The 19,949-nt window shown below is 40.8% G+C and overlaps 1 protein-coding gene across 1 annotated transcript in view; it reads right to left on the bottom strand.

The window, feature by feature from the left end:
• Positions 1-19,949, bottom strand: part of chrm2a (cholinergic receptor, muscarinic 2a) — a 106,231-nt gene that overhangs the window by 25,444 nt on the left and 60,838 nt on the right. The window lies entirely within an intron of this gene.

The following is a 19,949-nucleotide window of genomic DNA, read 5'->3' as shown; positions in this document are numbered from 1 at the left end:
ACACATCAAGAGAGTGTGGGGTGTTACAGCGGTTGTGTGTGTGTTTGTCTCGAGGGGTAATGCTGTAGTTTGAGCCATTACAGCCTGACAGCATGCTGGTTAGCAGTGGGTTTCGCTTCTGCTTCAGCCTGGCTCCACTTAATGCATTGCAATGAGGTCCACACACAGCGTGTGTGTGTGTGTTTGTGTCCACAGGGTCTAATCGTCTCTCCAACTGCCCACGACCTGTGATAGAGAGTCCAATCTGAAATGGAAATCTGCTTAAATAGCCCTGTTTTATTCCATTAATATATATTACACCCACCACCTATAACTTTACCAACTCATTAGGTACTTCTATGAACACATCGACAACCTTAATTTACACTCCCATTACTGTTACCAGTGTGTGAGCAGTTTGTTAGGCCAGAAATGAACTCTTTGCAAGAACACGAAAGCAGAAGCGGCCCGTGTTACTGTGGCTTTAACAAACCTAGTTACCGTCAAATGTTTGTGTTGTTAAATCAGATGTGCAGTTATCCCAGTAGCTAGATGTAACTTCGACATTTCACCTGCAACATTCGTTCATTTTTTTTCAATGCTTTTTGAAAATCGCTGACTTTCACTTAGAACAAAACCGACCAATATTTAAATCTCTCAATAGAACAAATCAGACCAATATTTCAATATCTTAATAGAACAAATCAGACCAATATTTAAATCTCTTAATAAAACAAAACGACCAACATTTAAATCTCATAATTGAACAAAACTGACCAATATTTAAATCTTCCAAGTGCTTTGAACGCTCATTCGTTTGCCTGAGTCACTTTTGCACTGATATATTTGCTAGACAACACCATAAATACAAAATAGCTAGGTCTAAATCCAAAGGGTCACACATTTCATTGTTTATTATCGTCATATTGCCTGGCCCTAAAACTGGCTCTATGGTAAATCACCAAGTCATTATAGACATAACAGTATGACTTTCTGTAAAGCTGTTTTAAAACGATGTGCATTGTGAAAAGCACTTTACAATTAAATTTGACTCTAACTTGAACTGTAGCTTGAGCTATAACGCATATCCTGGATTTTGCTGTATATATCCTGCTGTCAGACACCAATGATGAATATTCTGCGTCTGTGTTTGAGAAGGTCAGAGGTGTGGTGTTGTGTGCCGACTTCACACACATCGAAAATACAAATCTGTGTGTTTGAGATGCACCACAGACCATTACTGTCTAGACGGCATATTTACACGAACACCAACATCGGACAGGATGAGTCAGACGTTTAAAGAGACGTTTTTTTTTCCCGTCTAGATTAAATGTCTTGATTTCTTAAATGGAGAAGACATGCGTGAGAATATGAGGGTGGTTTTCTTATGCAACACCAGAGAAGCAGGAGGCTAAGTACAAATCTGTCCTGAAGAATAAATTGAGATGTTAAAGAGAACTCATTTGTGATTTTCCTTTCCTGAGGGTGTTTTCATTCTGTGTTTCATTCTTCCCAGAGTACAGACAGCTTTACAAAAGCACCAGTTATGCTGCACAGCATCAGGTCAGAGGAAAGAGTTTCTTCTAACGGTGCCCTTGAAAAAGATCTGCATAGAGTCGAGTAAGTGTGTGTTTGTGCATGGACTCGTCTAGTCATTGTTGCTGAGTTGTGTTTTCCGTGTCCCATCTCCCTCCCGTCCTCGTCGAGTGGCGACGTACGGGCGCTGTAGGATGGACGACCATGGTACTCATTAAGATCGGGAGCGATAGAGAAAATGGGAAAAGAGAAAGAGCAGAGAGAAGATAAAGCGTTTGCTTTTTTGGAGTTGTTCCTCTTCGTTATTTTCACTGACCTATTCTCTGTTTCTCTCATCTTACAGAGTAAATATGTGATGCGTACCTTTAGGGATGAATATATTCAAAGCCAAATGAGATTTCAGAGGACAATGGAAAGGTAATCTCTTACTATCAGGTTATGAGTTCATGCCGACGTTTAATAATATTAGCTGACACTTTTTTTTATCAAAAGCAACTTAATTGTCTTTACACTTCAAAAAATACATTTCTTACTCATTATTTTTGTCTTTTTTTCCAGTACAAATGTCTACACATTCTCAAATCAAGATACATTTACTTGAGACATAAAATTACTTAAGGGATTAAGTCTAGTTTTCTGAAAAATGTATTAAAATCAAGTGAGTTTATGCTTAAAACAAGAAAAATACCTGCCAACGGGGTCAGAAAAATAAACTTAATTCAAAGGGAAAACAAGTTTTTATACAAGTTGCACTTGCACAGCTTCTCATCAGATTTTCTGTCCAATCAAATGCTCTCCAGCACCCTGCCCCCTATATTATAAATAGATGATGAAGCTGCGGCTGAAAACATAGTGGACCCATTCAAAGCGATATGGAGTAGATTAGGAAGAGAACCGGTTAAATATTAGGAGGAAACTGCGGCTTTAATGATCTCAACAGCTCAGAGCTGTGATATAAACCAAACGCTATTGGCTATTTTAAAAAAGGGGAGGGGCTGTGATATAAACCAAACGCTATTGGCTATTTTTAAAAAGGGGAGGAGCTGTTCGATATGCCCCGCCTTAACTTCCTGTTTCAGTGGAAATTACTTCAACACATTTAATAATGCTGCTCGTTTCAAGGCACTTGGGCCTTTAAAAACATTTTGACCTCATAATTTTTTATCAAAACATAACTCAATCTTCCAGTTATAACCATTGACTTCTCTCTGGTGGCGTATGATGTACTTCTCTAATCATTTAGTCTACTTGAACCCCACCCCTTTCTCACAGTTGAATGCAAGCTTGCATTCAGATCCGAGTCCCTGACCTACATTGTTTTTTTTCTTTGTGATAATCTTTTTCAGTTTTATGCATCATAATACTAATATTCATATCTCATTCAGATCATAATCTGTCTCTAATCAGTTTCTTTGTTTTTTGTAATTTATTGAGTTGCTTTTTAGTGGCATTTTATCTTTGCACACACACAGAATTTGGTGGCGAAAAGCTGCCTTAAAGGAAAATTCAGGGTTAAGCTCAATCAACAGCATTGGGTTGATTATGATTACCACAAAAATTAATTTACACTTGTCCCTTTAAAAAAAGCAAAGATCTGGGTTACAGTGAGGCACTTACAATGGAAGTAAATAAGGCCGATACATAAACATCTCAATACTCGCTTTTTCAATGATATAGCCACAAGGCCTAAATAATATGCAAGTTAACATGATTTTAATGGGGAAAAAACTTTTCTTAAATACAGTTTTAAAACTTTGTCACCATGGCAACCCTAAAACGACTGTAAAAATGATGATCCAAACAGCTTCACAGTTCAAAGAATCAACAGAAGTATTGATGTAAGTACTTGTGTAAGCTTCACGCTTCTGCTTTTAAGTCCTCCAGCAATTTGCCCCATTCACTTTCATTGTATGTGGTGCATCATAACCTTGATTTTTACTTTTTTGTAAAGGAAAAAATGAGGTGCGTATATTTTTTGTGTTAATCAACATTATGCCACAAACGCTGTTGATTGAGCTTACCTTGTATTGAACCAGGAATATTCCTTTAAAGGTGCTGTATGTAACTCTTTCACACTACTAAAGCATAAAAATACCATAAAATGTTTGCAGGTATTTAGGAAACATGCTTAGTTCATATACTTGTTTCTCAGAAAAACACTTCCATGGCCAGTTATTTTACTTTGAAATGTGTTACGTTGGAATGTCTGTTTTTGTTTTGGTCTGTGTGACTCCGCCCACTCCCAGTTCAGCCAATAGTATTTCGACACCCCTGGATGCCAGTTGCCGGGAAACACAGTGTATTGCAGCTAGCAAACAAACTGGGTCAGAGATTGCAGATTCTTCCCAACCTAAAATGTCTCAGTATCCATCTAAAAATCTTTTTGAACTGAGGAGTCTGAGGAGGCGGGGTATCTCCAATATTTTAAATTTGGACTGCCGTACCTATTTCGACCACTATTCATTCTTACACGCTGCGGGTAAGAAGGAGATGGTCCTCACTGCAGTACACGAAATCCAGGGGGAGGAGTTGGATCCAGATCTCCACCCAATCTCCACCCCTTAAATCTGGATCCAACTCCGCCCCCTGGATCTCGTGTACTGCAGTGAGGTGCTACTGGTAAGAAGAGCGCAACTGGAAAGGGAATGGGAGAGGAGACTCTGGTTGGTTTATTTCACGTTACGCCCAAAACACACCCATTATTCATTATGAGAATAGAGACAACTCTTTTAGACCATGCACCGGGAGCACCGACCATTTTTCCCGTCATTAAACTAGCAAAAGTGGATTCGAACACGCCCTAAGTGCCCTGCGCTTTATACCATGCACATAGATCGTTAAAATAGGGCCCTGCACCTTTAAATCGACAGTGTAAAGATGCCTTCGCAGTTTGACCTATTACAGGAAAAGTGGCCCTGGATCGACATCATTGTAGATGTTTGCACATTGTGGGCTTGAACCCACAACCTTTGCTTTACCATCCTAAAACTTCCTCAGAAATTCAAGTACACAGCAGCTCGTATCGTAACTCACAGATGCTTCTGTCTGGAGGAAGTCTGGGATGTCTTGCACAGAAAGCCGGCAATGTCCTAGGAAAACCCGGCTGAGGGTTTTGGGATCACCCGGGCCTGATGACAGTTAATCCCTGGAATTGAGTTTTGAGCTGATCATTGTATGCATGACCTGCAGCAGTCATAACATGGCACACTTGATCCACCTGACACCTTATCCAGCTCATCTCGCCTGTCCTCCTCAAACACACTCTTACAGGACACATCACATTTTGAGTGGCTTAACCTTTACCACCAGGCCCGTGTCTGACATAACGGAGTGTAAATGGAAGAGGGCAGGTCAGTAATGAGTCAGCTTTAATGAATTAATAGCCTGCTTTTGCTCTGTGCGCGCTATTCGCCGACTCTCGGTGTCCCTCTAATGCACGTCTCTCTCTCTCTCTGTATTCCCGGCGTATGAAAATCAGCCTTGAAAATCTTTTTGTTCATCAAATGCCGTACAGAGAAGTTCTCAGCTATTCACAAACCGCACCTCAATTATCCTCTCTCTCCTCCTCTGCCCTCATCAATTATGCATACTGTATATTAAATACCTCACATTTGCACATCCGCTGATTTGCATATTTTCTCAGCGTCCCAGACAGAAGAGCCGAAACCGGGTGAGAGGGTGATGCCATTGAACTCTGTTGTTTCCTTCACCTCTGTCTTACTAATCATAAAGAAATATGCCTGTGTTCAGTATCTGTGCTGTAGGCGATCGATTTAACACGTCCCTTGATGCATCGGTTTTGATGCGTTTAAATCGACAAGGAAACACGATGACATAAACATTTGAAGTATGCAACTATCAGTGTTTTGAACGTATAATCTTGACACAAGCTACAGGCGATTGATAATTTATAGCAGTTAAACTACCATTTAAAAATGAAATGGTTTGTAACTATTTTACTTCCATAATGTAATGTATTTATGAGTGAAACGGGGAGTTGGCGAGGATGTGGTGTTATCAATCAGGAATTGTTTGAAGTCAAACATTTTGACGGCATAATGTGCACTGAAGCACTCACAAAAACACCAGGAACATCTATTAAGAAAGTTTATAGGATTCGTTTTCATTCCATATTGATTTAAACCCAGAATATGCCTTTTATTTTGATGTTGTGTATGATTGTGAATTCTGTGTCTGTCGTTTTATGTCCTGAGAGAGGTTTGGTATTACATTACTGCGCATAAGCTCTTGACATGAGGACAGTGTTGTGTGTGAATGACAGCATTGTGTTGTGGTGAGAGAGATTTATTGGCTAGATAAAGAGGACACAAGAGAGGCTGAGCTGACTGAAGTCTGTAATGTGCTCAAGGGTGATTGGTTTTCATTTTCTCTCCTCCCAGCGAAAGCATGGAGGAGTAATGGCTTTAAAATACTGCCGTGTGTTTGAGCCAGTGAGTACTGTGAAGCCCGAAGCCTGTCTGGATCCCTTTGCCACCATCCATCTGAGATCTGAGGTACTGGGGGAACACTTGGGGATGCTCAAACACGGAGAATATGACACGAGTGCTAACCACCATCAACCGATCGAATACTGTGCAGAGCTACAAGATTAACAGCCCATTTGAACATATTTTGTTGGGTTTTCCAAGTCAAGAATCACTATAAAATCTTCAGTAAGGGTTTGAACAAACCCCCAATCTTTAGTGTTTGCCTGTCGTTTGTCAAATCACTTTACCAAGTGATCATGATCTGAGTAAAAAAACTCATTTACATTTGAAGTCCCACTGAAGTCAATCATTTTATCCCTTAAAACGCATCTTTGATCACCAAAATGACAAATAAATGTTTTTTCCTTAAAAAAAAAAATTCTTCATGCCTTAAAATATCTTGAATGTAACTCGACACCCTTGCCTCATTTAGTATGCGCGGTTCTATGAATATGCAAATGAACCCCGCCTCCACTCACTCACTCAGCTCAGAGATCCACTGGTTGACGATCACACGTTGATCTGATTGGTTACAAGGTAGTTTGTGACGTCAGAAACACCAGCGATTTCAAAGCGTGTTTTTGAGACTGTCTTTGGTTCACTGCAGTTTTAAGGAGGAAATACTCAGCAATGGTGTCGACTTATGAATTTACACATGCTTTGTCTTTAAGCACATTAAAAACACCACATAGACACATAAACAACATTAAAAGCTGGATTTTCACGGGGACTTTAAGGAAGGACCAGAGTCATATCTAGAGAACAGAATACAATCAACCATAACATTGTGGAAGCCAGTTTTCTACAGGCAAACGAATATAATTGTCTCAAAACCATGATTTTAAACCAATGAGATGTCACCATGGGTGGGTGTAACAGAGCCTTTAGATGTGTTGGTTTTATATTAGCGACTGACAGCGATGATGCATTACAGAGCTAGCTTGCTGGTTTTCTAATGTGAGTATTAGCATGCAGTGATTTTAGTGTCCCTGAGATGCGACTGAGGCAGAGACAGAAAGCGAACGCTAGTGTTTGAGAAGAGGACTGGCAGCTGTCCAGCAAAGAAAGTCATTTTTCAAAGCTGCTGCCAAAATAAGCCCACTAATACATGCTCATTAGGAGCCGTGCAAAATAAACCAGGACAACAAGACTCCAGCGCTTCTGGGAATCAGGCGGTGTTTAAGGGTGGTGTTTAAAGTCTCAATAGTCCAGTCAAGTCACCTTTATTTATAGTGCTTTATACAACACAGATTGTTTTTTAAAACAGCTTTACAGTGATAATCAAGAACGTAATGATCAGTGATGCAAACAGATTTGTATGGAGGCTTGTTTCCACCACAGAATAAAAGATTTTAAAACGTTTTATCTCATAATTCTGACTTTTTATCTCACAATTGTGTGTTGTAAAATCAGAATTGCGAGATATAAACTCGCAATTGCGAGAAAAAAAGTCGGGATTGCCAGTTCTGAGGTCTTTTCGCAGAATTGTTAGATATAAAGTCCAATTCTAAGGAAAAAATACTAGTTTATATCTCACAATTCTGACTTTACAACACACAATTGTGAGATAAAAAGTCAGAATTATGAGATAAAAAGTCGCAATTAGCTTTTTTATTGTTTATTCTTCGGTGGAAACAAGCTCCCATAGAATTTAGTTCTGCTGTAAAGCAGCTCTAAAAAGATAATAGTGTTAATTATTTACCGGAAGGCAGTTCAGTGTTGAGTTATTTCAGTTCAGTAACAATATAAAGTTAATCAATTATGAATTGAGTTCAATTCTGCTCTGGTGAAACAGTGATGTCATCATCCAGCTCAGTTCTCACCCAATATTGTCAGTGCAGTCAATAATATTTCTGAATTTTAAGTGTCCCCAACTGAGCAAGCCGGAGGCGACAGTAGCCACACTTCCATTACCCAGAAACACCAGCCGCTCCAAGTATAAGGGCCTTTCCTTACCATTAATGCTTGGATAACACACATACGTCTCCTTCGATTAATAATAATGGCCAGTGCAGTGGCTGGAATATACGTAAACTTACCAACATCCGTCACCATGATTTTTGGAATGACTTATCGCGAGAGGAATAAATTACGTTTTAGTTGCATAACATCGGTTAATGGAAACGCCGTCATTTCACAATCATTTTTTGTCGACATATAGAAACTATCACAAAAAGTTGGAAACGTGCCTAGTGGCAGGAACTCAAACTCCATCAGGTGACAGAATGGAGAAAAAACCTTGGGAGAAACCAAGCTCAGTCGGGGGACTAAATCTCTCCTGGCCAAACAAACAAACATGTAATGGTGTGTTTATGATTCCAGGTTGCATCACAAGTCAGACTGTGTGGATTGCTATAATTCAGAATATTTCATCCAGCTTCTTCTGCTTAAAGGAAGGAATACACATTCCTGGTCTTATTGTGCAATATTCATGTTCATCTTCAAAAGGACAAAATGTTTGGCCTCATAACCTTTCAGCAAAATCTAATAACTTGCTCTGCCTCACAGCTTTGCTTTTTAAAAGCCTATCAATACGTCACATTACGTAAGTAAAATGAGCTGTGAATGATTTGTTTGTTTACAGTTTTTATTCATATTTAGATTTTTAGTTTCTGTATAGTTATATAGAGAAATATGCAATGTAATATATTTCTTATATTTTTTAATTATTTACATTTTAATGTTTCATATTTTCAAGCCAGTTAACAAAAGCACAGCTGCGTGTACTAAAGTATTTAGCCAAGAGACTATCACTGTGCTGAGAAGTGCACAGCCATTACTTTTAAAATATAGTAATTATAGTCTTAATTACTGTATGTTTGGCTAATCGTCAACCGAACAACAGGCTCTACTCTTCAGCACAATGACCCCAAAAACTCACACATACCAGAAAACCTTTTCAATTACCAAATAATAGAACATTAAACACTAACAAATCTCCCCACTACATTAAAATCGAGCAAAACACATTAATTAACACTTTATCTATTATCTAATTGTGTAGTTAAATTTAACAGCTGACAGATATTCAACATAATTCATTTGTGAGACAGTCTAACAGAAGGATGGACAAAACCAGTGAAACTCTTGTCATATTTTATTGCCTTTTTCTAAACTATAGCGAATAAACTGTGATAATGTGAGAAAGAATAAATTCGCATTATATCTTGCAGTATAATCCCATATATTTTTGTTCCGTAAGGGTAGTCTTCATGCCATGAACAGTCCTGGCCGGGAAGTGTCAGTGCGGCTGTAGTAAAATCAAGGTCTTGATTTGCGAAATCAAATTCTCTGAGTAAAGCGGCAGTGAATAAGCCGTCAGGCACCACGCTTCATAAAAGCTCATATTCTCGTAGAGGCTGAAAGCGTGAGTGGGGTTTCATTTGAGCGGAGTAATGAGCTATTAATGGTGCTTTAAGGGCTTTCTCGTAGTGTTTGCTTTACGGCATTTGATTTGTTTGTTTGTGTTGCACCCGACCGCCTGCAGAGCTGAGACCTGTCTGTCTCTCACAATAGTGCAGCTACATGCTATTTATCTGAAGTGTGCACTAGGGGAGAGTGGATGGCTAGTGCAAAGAAATTGCAGTTAATATTGAGATTGTAATTATATGTCTGGAAATGGACGCTCAAGTTAAGTGCATTGCAATGTGGGAAACGGTTTCTGTACGCTGCACATTTTGGGTATTACTCGAGTAAATTCAGATACTGTGCACCAGTCTTATTTTAGTATCGTTGAGATACTGTTACAGTTGTTTTGTTAGTTTTAGTTAACTAGTGCTGTCAAAATGGCTTCGAATTTCTTTCTTAAATATTAGCAAAATTCCAATTATTAGGGCTGGGTAAAAAATATCTATTTCTCGATTTTAATCGATTCTCATTTTTACGAACTGATATCGATTCTTAAATCCCAAGAATCCTGTCATCCTGTTTTCAGTTGATGAATGAATGTAACATTGTAGCGCGCATCCCATCCAATAAATCGCAATAATATCTGTGCTATGTTACTATTGATATGAAACAAAGTCTCAGATTTCAAATTGCAAATTTCAAATTTTTAATGCATGTTTGAATAAATCTAGCAGGTTTTTATGACAGCCACCATTTAAATGTTTATATTTCATATAACTTTATTATTATAAAAATAAATAAAAGTGTAATTTAAGTGTTTGTATACAAATCAGTTTTTACCTTCAATATTATAGTAGGCTAATGAAGCCTACAGGCTACAACTGACTCCCATAGTTTACAGCATTAGTTAAGAGTATAAAATAATCAATATTGAATCGAATCGAAATCGAATCGAATTGCAAGCTTGTGAATCGAATTGTGAAATTTGTGTCAATACCCAGCCCTACCAATTCTATTCGAATTCTAAAGGCAATGCGTGTGTTAGAGGAAAAAAGCACTGTATCGTCTCCTACGCCCACCAGAGGACGCAAGCATGCGCAACAAGCAAATATAAACCAAATCAAGCATTGCATCTTTAATTGAAATGAAATGACATTCACTTTTTTAAGTGCATTACCTTTTGAAACAATTGTTCTTAAATAAAATATAATTTCTTTAATGTGCATGCATGGAAAACTGAACTGAGCTGAACGATGACATCACGGTTTTCTCCAGAGCGGCTTGATGTATAAATGAACTAAATTAATAACTTTTTTTACAACAAAAATTTACCATCACTGAACTCACGTAAGCTGGACTGTGACGCTATTTTCTTCTAGAAACAAACTTTGTTGCATTATTTTATCACTGTTATCACTGTAAAGCTGCTTTGAAACAATCAAAGCGCTATATAAATAAAGGTGACTTGACGTGACTGGATAAGCTAACAAAAACAAACTGAGTCTCGCACGCCTCTTGACACACCAAAAATTCGAATGCACGGATTTTGCAATCGAACGTGCACTTTTTTTATTTTTTTCTTTTATTCGACGAATATTCGAAATTCGGATTTGATATTTGACAGCCCTAGTTAACTATAATAACCCTGCTGTGCACAGTATGCATACTGCACCAAGTATGCATGGTTTTTGCATTCAAATGTGCAGTTTTGAAAAAAGAAAATCAACGAATATTCGAAATTTGAATTTTTATTTGACAGCCCTAGTTAACTATAACATGTATGCATACTGTATGCATACTACACCAAGTATGTGCCAGCTAGTATGCCATTCACAGCCAATGTGTTAATGCACACATAAAGTGCACTCGGGGAGGGACTGTGTGAATGATTTGTATAAAGCTGTTAGTGTAAATTGCATATAGCGGGACCCTCAGGAGGCGTGCGCTCGCTCTGACTGCAGGAACGCTGGCCAAGCGAGACAGGACATCTCTTATGGGAGGGAAAATGATATTAGCCTTCGCTGCTGCTGTGATTATCATATATATTAGTGCACGGTGGGTTATGGCTGCGGGCTGCTGGAACGGAGGCTGCTTTAATGTGCAAGCGTCATGCACACTGGGGCAGATACAACACCAGGACTGCAGGAACAAACCTCACTTACCAGAGGTGGAGACCTACACGGCCATTAGCATATCTACATTACTGTCACTCTCTGGTCCAGAACCCGTAGTGAGCTGCCTATACAGAGCATTTTACAATACCTTATTGGTATTGCATCAGTATGCATCAGTATGCATCGAAATGCAAATATTAATTAACCCTAAAACAGGCAACTTGCACCACGGGATACATATGCTTCAGTCTCTTGTTGTGATTTTGTATATGTACATTTCTGAAATACTTAACTTAGACAGTTTCCTCTGATAACAGATCACTATAAATTGTAATATAGACTCATGCATTTTCTGTAAAGCTGCTTTGAAATTATGTGTATTGTGAAAAGCGCTATACAAATAAACGTGAATTGTAGGGATGCACGGTACTGATACCGATAACCGATAATTCTTTATATTTAAAAGCCGATAACCAATATATTGGCCGATAAATCTAAATCCAATTTTTTTTTTTATAATTTTTGAGTTCCTGATTACAAAACAAGTCACCATTAACAGCCATGTCCCAAGCACACAATTATAATGATGTTCTCAATATAATGTTATGTAGCTTATATGACAGACTTGTGCTGCACATGTTGCACTTTACTGTATTTTCCTTTTTGAAGTTATTTCAGCAATTCAGACCCTTATTGTTGAACAGTGCGCATTTGAAGTGCCTCTGCTGAAGGAAATAATCCATTATTTATTGGCTTTAATATATCGGCCAAATTTTCTTAGCGGACCGATAACGATAACATTAAAAATGAACATATATCGATTACCGATATGTGGGCGATATATCGTGCATCCCTAGTGAATTGAATTGAATTGTTGGAGGCACGAGAACGAATTTTTCATCCAGTACCGTCGTCAGTATCATAGTTGAGTCTGTTTGGAGTCACATGACATGACTCGTTTTGTCAGTTTGACCTAAAGCCAACATGTCCGTCCGTCCATATAGACCTTATGTAGCCCCGCCCCTTTTCAGCGCTGCGCTCGTTGTCTTTTGACTTCCGGTCTGTATTTTCACAGCGATCTTGCGTATTTATGAATGAATGGCTCGTTTTAAAATCTTCCCGGTCGATTGACATTTGTTAAGACATCTACTTTAAACATTACAATCCTCATGATAACTTTCGTTAACTTTACATTAAGTAAATCCACTTCAAAATTACAAAATTTTGCTAATTACAAAAAAGCCCTTGTGTCTCTGGCGCATAAGGTCTATAGTGCTGGACATTCTGACTTTGTATAAAGTAGGCATATATTAATCTTACTTTTTTCTGAAAAAAATAAATACAATACACCTGTTAATATTAGTTGTGAACATTGTCTTAAGACATTGAAATAGAAAATTAAATCATATGTTGATCATCCTGTTTTTTACCGCATTTTGAAAAGTATGTATCCCCTAAGGTACATTGCCAGATTAGGGTATAAATAAGGGATTGTAAGACTTGATTTTCCTGCTAAGACAAAGGCTGAGATAAAACTCACCCTGCATCTTTTGGTCAGCATTGCATGTGTCCTTCATGGTGAAGGCAATGCCCTAGTACGCATCACAATGTGCTCAGTGCAAATATTGATTATAAATAAACATTTATTCAATAATGAAAACAGAAAAAAATATTTCGATCTAATTAAAAAAGCATCCTTTACAGTGTGTTCTGGCAGTGTGCTGCACATTTGGCAAATGCAGGAGACCATCTGGCTATTACATGCAGAAAGTGCACATACACACTGCATACCGCAAATATAGCATGGTAGTATGCCAGTCTGAACATACTTAAAGTGTTTGTGCGTATACTGACTGTCGTACTAGCATGCTACGTTGTTCAGTATGCACTGTATACTGCCATCTATTTTTTTAATAGTTTGTGAAACATTATGCTGTATAAGATGACAAATATTTCAAACTGTAGCATGTGGATCAAGATTAGGATTTATTGGGCCCTTGTAACGCACTGGCTCAAGGAAGACGAAGGCAGATAAATATAAACGTTTAGTTTAATCAAAAACTCACTGGATACAAGATTCTCAGGATACAGGCAGGACAGCAAGCCACGTAACACAAACAATACCGGACATTGAACTGAAAACAAGCAGGGACTAAATACACAGGGGTGATGAACTTAAATGACAGGCAGCTGTGAGGAAGGTGATCAGTGTCCATGGAAACAGATGGGTGGCGGGAAACAGAACAAGGAAACAGGAAACAGAAGAATACAAACTAAAAGTCCATGACAATAAAGCCAAAACCGTGACATATCGCCCCCTCCAGGTAGGCGCGACCTCGCGCCGTAACAGAAGGAGACAGGTACAGAAGGGTCCTAGGAGGTGGGCGAGGTGATGCCGCAGACGAGGATCCAGGAGATGACGAAGAGATGACCAAGGAAGCAGGAGGAGGTTCGGGCGGAGGACGGCTGACCGGGAGGAGGCTGAACAGAAGGGTCCAGGGTGGTGCTGATGATGGTGAGAGCCAGTGGAGAGCCTTGAGCAGGGGCGTGATGGAAGTACCCCAGGCCACAGCCAGAGTGGCACCCCACGGCGGCGTCGACGGAGGGAGGAGCCATGGAGAGATGGTGATGAGGGCCGCCATGGGGCTGAGTGGAGAAGACGACGGCGAGGAAAGAGCCCACCGCATAGCCGATGAGCCGAGGTAGTGGAGAGATAGTGGAGAACCAGATGACCGCGACGGAGACGCAGCGACGACCTCCCGAGAGCGAGGGGGGGATCCGGAGGTCTGAGGGTGAGCTGGAGCGACCGAGGGCGTTGGTGGAGCCTGAGGAAGGGCGGAGCAAGCCGTAGCAGAAGGGGTGGAGGACCAGAGCATAGCGGAAGGGTCGTAAGTCCGCAGCAGAGGTGAAGTGACGTCTGACCTCGGTGGAGCCGACGTGCCGAGGGAGACCGGCGAGACCGAATGGCCGATGGTCCACGGCGAGGTCGAGGGAGGAAGGAGCGCCGGTTCGGGAGCCAGGTCAGCAGGTCGAGACAGATCGTAGCAAAGCGAGGATGTAGGCGGAGCCGTGGGCTCAATTAACTCAGGCGAAGATGGCTCCCGACAGGTCCGAGGTGGTATCCCACTACTGAGAGGCAGAGGTGGTACCGAGGGACTGAAGGGTGACATAGAGGGCTGGGTGGTAACGAGGGCTGGAGACTGGGGTAGAGACTGAAGTCCAATGCAAAAACCAAAGAAGAAAACAGTGTTCGTGATGTTTAGGAGAGGAGGTGGAACAGGCAGATGACAGACAGGTTCAGGATAAACAGGTTCAGGCAACAAAACAGGTGCTAAACAAATCTCCTCTCCAAACTCAAAGTCAAATGGTGTGCTTTCCAGAGACGCACTCTTAGTAGCGGGGGGGTGGGCGGGGCTCACTTCCGAACCCTCGAAGTCCACCAGTACTCCCTCGGCGATGGAAGGCTCGGCCGGCTCACACACCTGGTCAGGCGCGCGCTGCTCGGGCACCGTCGTGATGTGGTCCTCAGTCGCTCTAATAGGCACGGGCTCGTACATCGTCGCGGTCTCCGTCACGCTACCTGCTGTGGGCTCAGGTCGATATTCCTCGCCGTCTGGGTGACTCTGGCTGGGCACTGGATGGGGAGTGGGGCTGGCAGCATCCTCAACGGTGAACGCAGACCCGCAGGACGCCAGCACCCACTCCACAAATGAAGCGAAGCTCCCTCGAGGACCCTCCCCGGACAACTGTGCAGTAGTGACAGCGTTGAGTCCACGTCGCAGGAATCCGCACAGGCAGTAGTCCGGGAAGGTGGTCTGATGGGCAAGATCCAAGAATTCTTCTAGGTGTTCCTCGAGGGAGCGATCTCCCTGCTCAAGGCACATGAGACGAACCGCAGGGAAGTCCATAATGAGAGCAGGGGTGAAAACGGAACAAAAAACACTGAACACGAAAAGGAGAAAAAAAAAATATATATATACAAACGCGTTCTTTAGTGTTGGTCCGGTATTCTGTAACGCACTGGCTCAAGGAAGACGAAGGCAGATAAATATAAACGTTTAGTTTAATCAAAAACTCACTGGATACAAGATTCTCAGGATACAGGCAGGACAGCAAGCCACGTAACACAAACAATACCGGACATTGAACTGAAAACAAGCAGGGACTAAATACACAGGGGTGATGAACTTAAATGACAGGCAGCTGTGAGGAAGGTGATCAGTGTCCATGGAAACAGATGGGTGGCGGGAAACAGAACAAGGAAACAGGAAACAGAAGAATACAAACTAAAAGTCCATGACAATAAAGCCAAAACCGTGACAGCCCTATTTTAACGAGTTTCAAACGCGAAACGCAAGTAACTTTGTGGGCGGATCTCGGGCGCTGTTGCTATTATACCGGCGGGATAAATGACTCTTGCGTCCGACGCAAATCTAAAATGGGCAATAAACCAATCAGAGCGACATCTCACATTCCCTTTAAGAGCAGGCGCGCTTGTTCCATGGCGGATTGCTATTATAACGGCGGATTTGCCAGGCGCACGCCAAGAGAATTAGCTTCGGTTAAACAGTCGTATAATAATTTTGCTAAATATGTAAGCTAGATTTCACATCTTCATGGACACCACAATGATTTCCCTCGTGGGGAATATTTTTCCTTGAAATTATGTATGGTTTGCAAAAATGAGAACTGCTGCGTCTGTATAGATGAGAGAAGCAAAGTGTATGTGCGTTGTGCACACGCTACATTATGGCCAAGCATGCACCCTTAAAATAGCATCTGAACGCGCCACTGACTTTAGACTAGGTTTCTCCTGGTCTGTGGCGGAATTGTTTTCTGAAACTGCAAAATAGCACCAGGGAACGTTTGCCGCCGGAACACGCCTCCTCTTTTCGCTGAACCGCCCCCAGGAGCGCAAGTTCATTCCTGATGTGCGTCTGTGGAGGGAAAAGCCTGCTGTGCGTCGGGTGCAAAATAGGAATGATACATGTGTCGGTGTACTAAGTCAATTGCGCTGGGTGCAAGATAGGACCCATTGAGTCAACATGTCATGCAAACAAGAAACTATAATATGGTCCAAACACACAACTTTGCGATGCCGTTTGTGAATCTTCGTTAGAACTATGGTTTCGGGAAACACAGACTCGCTGAACTATGCTGATAACGACATAACTTGCGACCAAATTTGGCTAACGATGCTTTGGGAAACACACACCAGAGCGTTACTGACAGATTAGGAAAAGAGGAGCTGCAACAATGGAGAATATGTGGAAAATAATCAACATTCAAGCAGGAAAACCTGTTCTAGTAGACCCTGAAAACGACTTTCTAAAAGTGCATTAAATGGCCTCTTTAACCAGTGTTTCAAGCCGTTTAAAAATCGAATGTGGACTACAACACAATAGGAGGGTTAGCTTGGTGGACTATTCACTGAATATGCTGTGTGGGCTGTCTATTTTTATGCTTATTATAGTATTGCAGTGTTAACTTAGTGACATGCTAATGCAAAAATATTGGAATTAGTTGTGCGCAAATCTGTTACTTTTCACTTCGCTGCTTATTTGTATTATGTCCAACTTTTTTCATCACTAGATAAGTCCAAATTGCATTGCCAAGACAGCATGCATGCAGCTCTCTGTAGAGCTAGCACACACTCACTCACACACACATACTTGCAGTCATATTATGGTCACCATAGCAGTAATGATGGCTCAGGGCTGGTGTGCAGCTGCAGGCTGTGGTTTTCATATTTTGTGTGTTTGTGTGTGATGAGCTGCTCCAAGGTTTGCGCTGGGTCACTGCACACTTTTAGCAGAGTGCTTTCAAAACTCTGTCCTGTTCTCTCTCTCTCTTTCTCTCTGTGACGTGCAAATCAGAGGGAAATCAAAGACAGGAGGAAGAAGAGGCTGGTGATGCTGTTCATCATCTCCAGTTGCTGTCTCCTCTGTAATTTTTGCAGTGCCAGACGTGTGAAGCGAGGAAAATATGCGGTTTTAAAGAATCCGAGCTGCTGGAGGCATGACTGCCGTGTATCACAGAGTTTCTTCTCATTTATTAAAGAGTTAGTTCACCCAAATATGACATTTCCGTCATTTACTCGCCTTCAAATTTTTTGAAAATCATTTTTGGTAACATTTTACTTAAAGCCTTAGGGCCCTATCTTGCAGCGCCAAGCGCGACGGAAGCGTTTTTTGCTAGTTTCAGCCCGACGCAGTCATCATTTTCACGTCCTGCACCATGTTGTTTAAATAGTAAATGCATTTGCGCCCATTTGTGCGCCCATGGGCTGCTGGTCTGAAAACGAAGTGTGTGTTCAGGCACATTGTTGGCGTGTTGCTATTTTGAGGCAACAGAAATAGACTGAGCCATTGACCAACTGAAACCTCGTCTAAAGTCAATGGCGCAATAGTTTTTTGTTATTTAATGAGCGCGTTAGTAATGTGCGCCTATAGGCGGGTCCACAACGCAAGTACACTCTGTTTATTACACACACAGTGATGCACAGCAACACACAAACATGCCAAATATTTAAAATAAAAGGATTACAATGTAAATGATTATTATTGTGTACATAAAGACATGGTGGAATCCGGCTTGTCCCGTAGATGTTCTGCTTGCGCACTTTTACCTCGCTCACGAGCAGATCCGTTTGCGCTCTGGAGACGCGTTCGGTCTTTCCACTATCAAATTCCGTCATGTAAATAGCGAATCCGCCATGGCACGAGCGCAACTGGCATTTAAAGGGAATGGGAGATGAGACTCTGGTTGGTTTAACGCATGTAAATCCCAATACACACCCATTGTTCATTATAAGAATAGGGACAACCCTTTTAGACCATGCGCCGGGAGCACCAACCATTTTTCCGGTCGTTAAACTAGCAAAAGTGGATTCGGATGCGCCCTAAGTGAACTTGATCGTTAAAATAAGGCCCTTTATGTAAAATTCATTATAAAGGCATTCTTAATGTATGTTATAATGCATTATATCTTTTCATAAATAATTTTAACCAAAGTTAAAAAATGCGTTGTAATATTTGCTGATTCCTTGTTACATCTGAAATTGGTTGTTTGTCATGTGTTTTAACACGTACTTTCTAAAGGTATAACAATGAATAGATGGACAGAATAGACAGTTATTCATGAGATCATACAATGCATTATAAGGTGCTTTACAAGGCATAATTAATGCAATAAAAATACCTTTACAATGCCACACACACACACACATATATATATATATATATATATATATATTGATGTAATTGCCCTAATATAATGTAAAAGGCCATACTGGCATGAGACATAAAAGGATTGCAAAACCTGTTTAATGACATCTTTAGGAAACTTAATGATGAAATAAAAAGCACATTAAAATCATTGTGATATTAACAATGTTGCATCATCAGCATGAATATATTTCTAAATTCGTCGCTTCTAAAGCACCATCAAAACAGCGTTTAAGTAGCAAATCCACCATCAAACAATACATTTTAAGATGATACGACGGATGTGTTTGGTTATTGCATCACGTCTTGCTGTTTTTCCCAGCATCTTGCACCATGAATATTGCATTTTTAAGCTAAGCATCTTATTATCTCCATCGTCTTTTGTGTTTTGCAGTCATTCAGGGTTTAGCGCGAACTGAGGGTGAGTAAATCATGACAGAATTTTCATTTTGGATGAACTATGTCTTTAATGCCTGTGGATGTGAATATCACGACCCAGCCGGCATCAGTGACTGCGAATTCATGTCCAAGGATAATCCCACATTATTCCCCAGATCTCAGTTCTCAAATCCCATTTATTCCCACTGATTGAGTCATTTTGGAGAATAAGCTGTTTATATGCCCTTTCAACGTCCCTGTTATGAATCAGCCCTTTATCCGGGAAGAATCTGCCTATCTTCATCAGAACCATTTGCTGTTTTATTGTGCAGACGCACAGATATTACGTTCTGAAAGGTGAAAATGTAAAATGTCTTTGAGAGGACAGACTTTAAATGACCGACAAGCACAGATGTTCAGAATGGCATTCAGAATCCACGAGTTTTATGGAATAGCCATGATGTAAATGAGAGGTTATTCAAATACTGTAAACAGCACGTTGCCACTGCATGAAGCATGTGATGACGGACATATTGCAGGATGATGTGATCAGAATATAGATGTGCTCATAAATTCATGCGCTTTGATTTTGTGTGTGCGTGTGAGATGCTTCCACCTCTTTCACCTCCAAAAGAATTGAATGGAGGTTATGTGTAGAGACTGTGAGCGTTCAAACCTAATGCATCCATCTAAACACATACACACACACACACACACACACACACACAGGCATTTCATATCTCTCCCATCTCTTTGTTCTGTAAGGCACGTTAAGAGTTAGTGTGTTGGAAAAAGCAGCAGGAAATCAAATTTGGGACGCTGGTCTGTTGCAGCTGCTTACTGTCTGTTCTGTTCCTCCATCCATCCCTCCATCACTCATC

Source organism: Scardinius erythrophthalmus, assembly GCF_964197995.2.
Source record: "Scardinius erythrophthalmus genome assembly, chromosome: 4".
Classification (NCBI taxonomy): Eukaryota; Metazoa; Chordata; class Actinopteri; order Cypriniformes; family Leuciscidae; genus Scardinius; species Scardinius erythrophthalmus.
The sequence above is the reverse complement of the archived record's forward strand: the minus strand, read 5'-3'. Positions and strand labels throughout refer to the sequence as shown.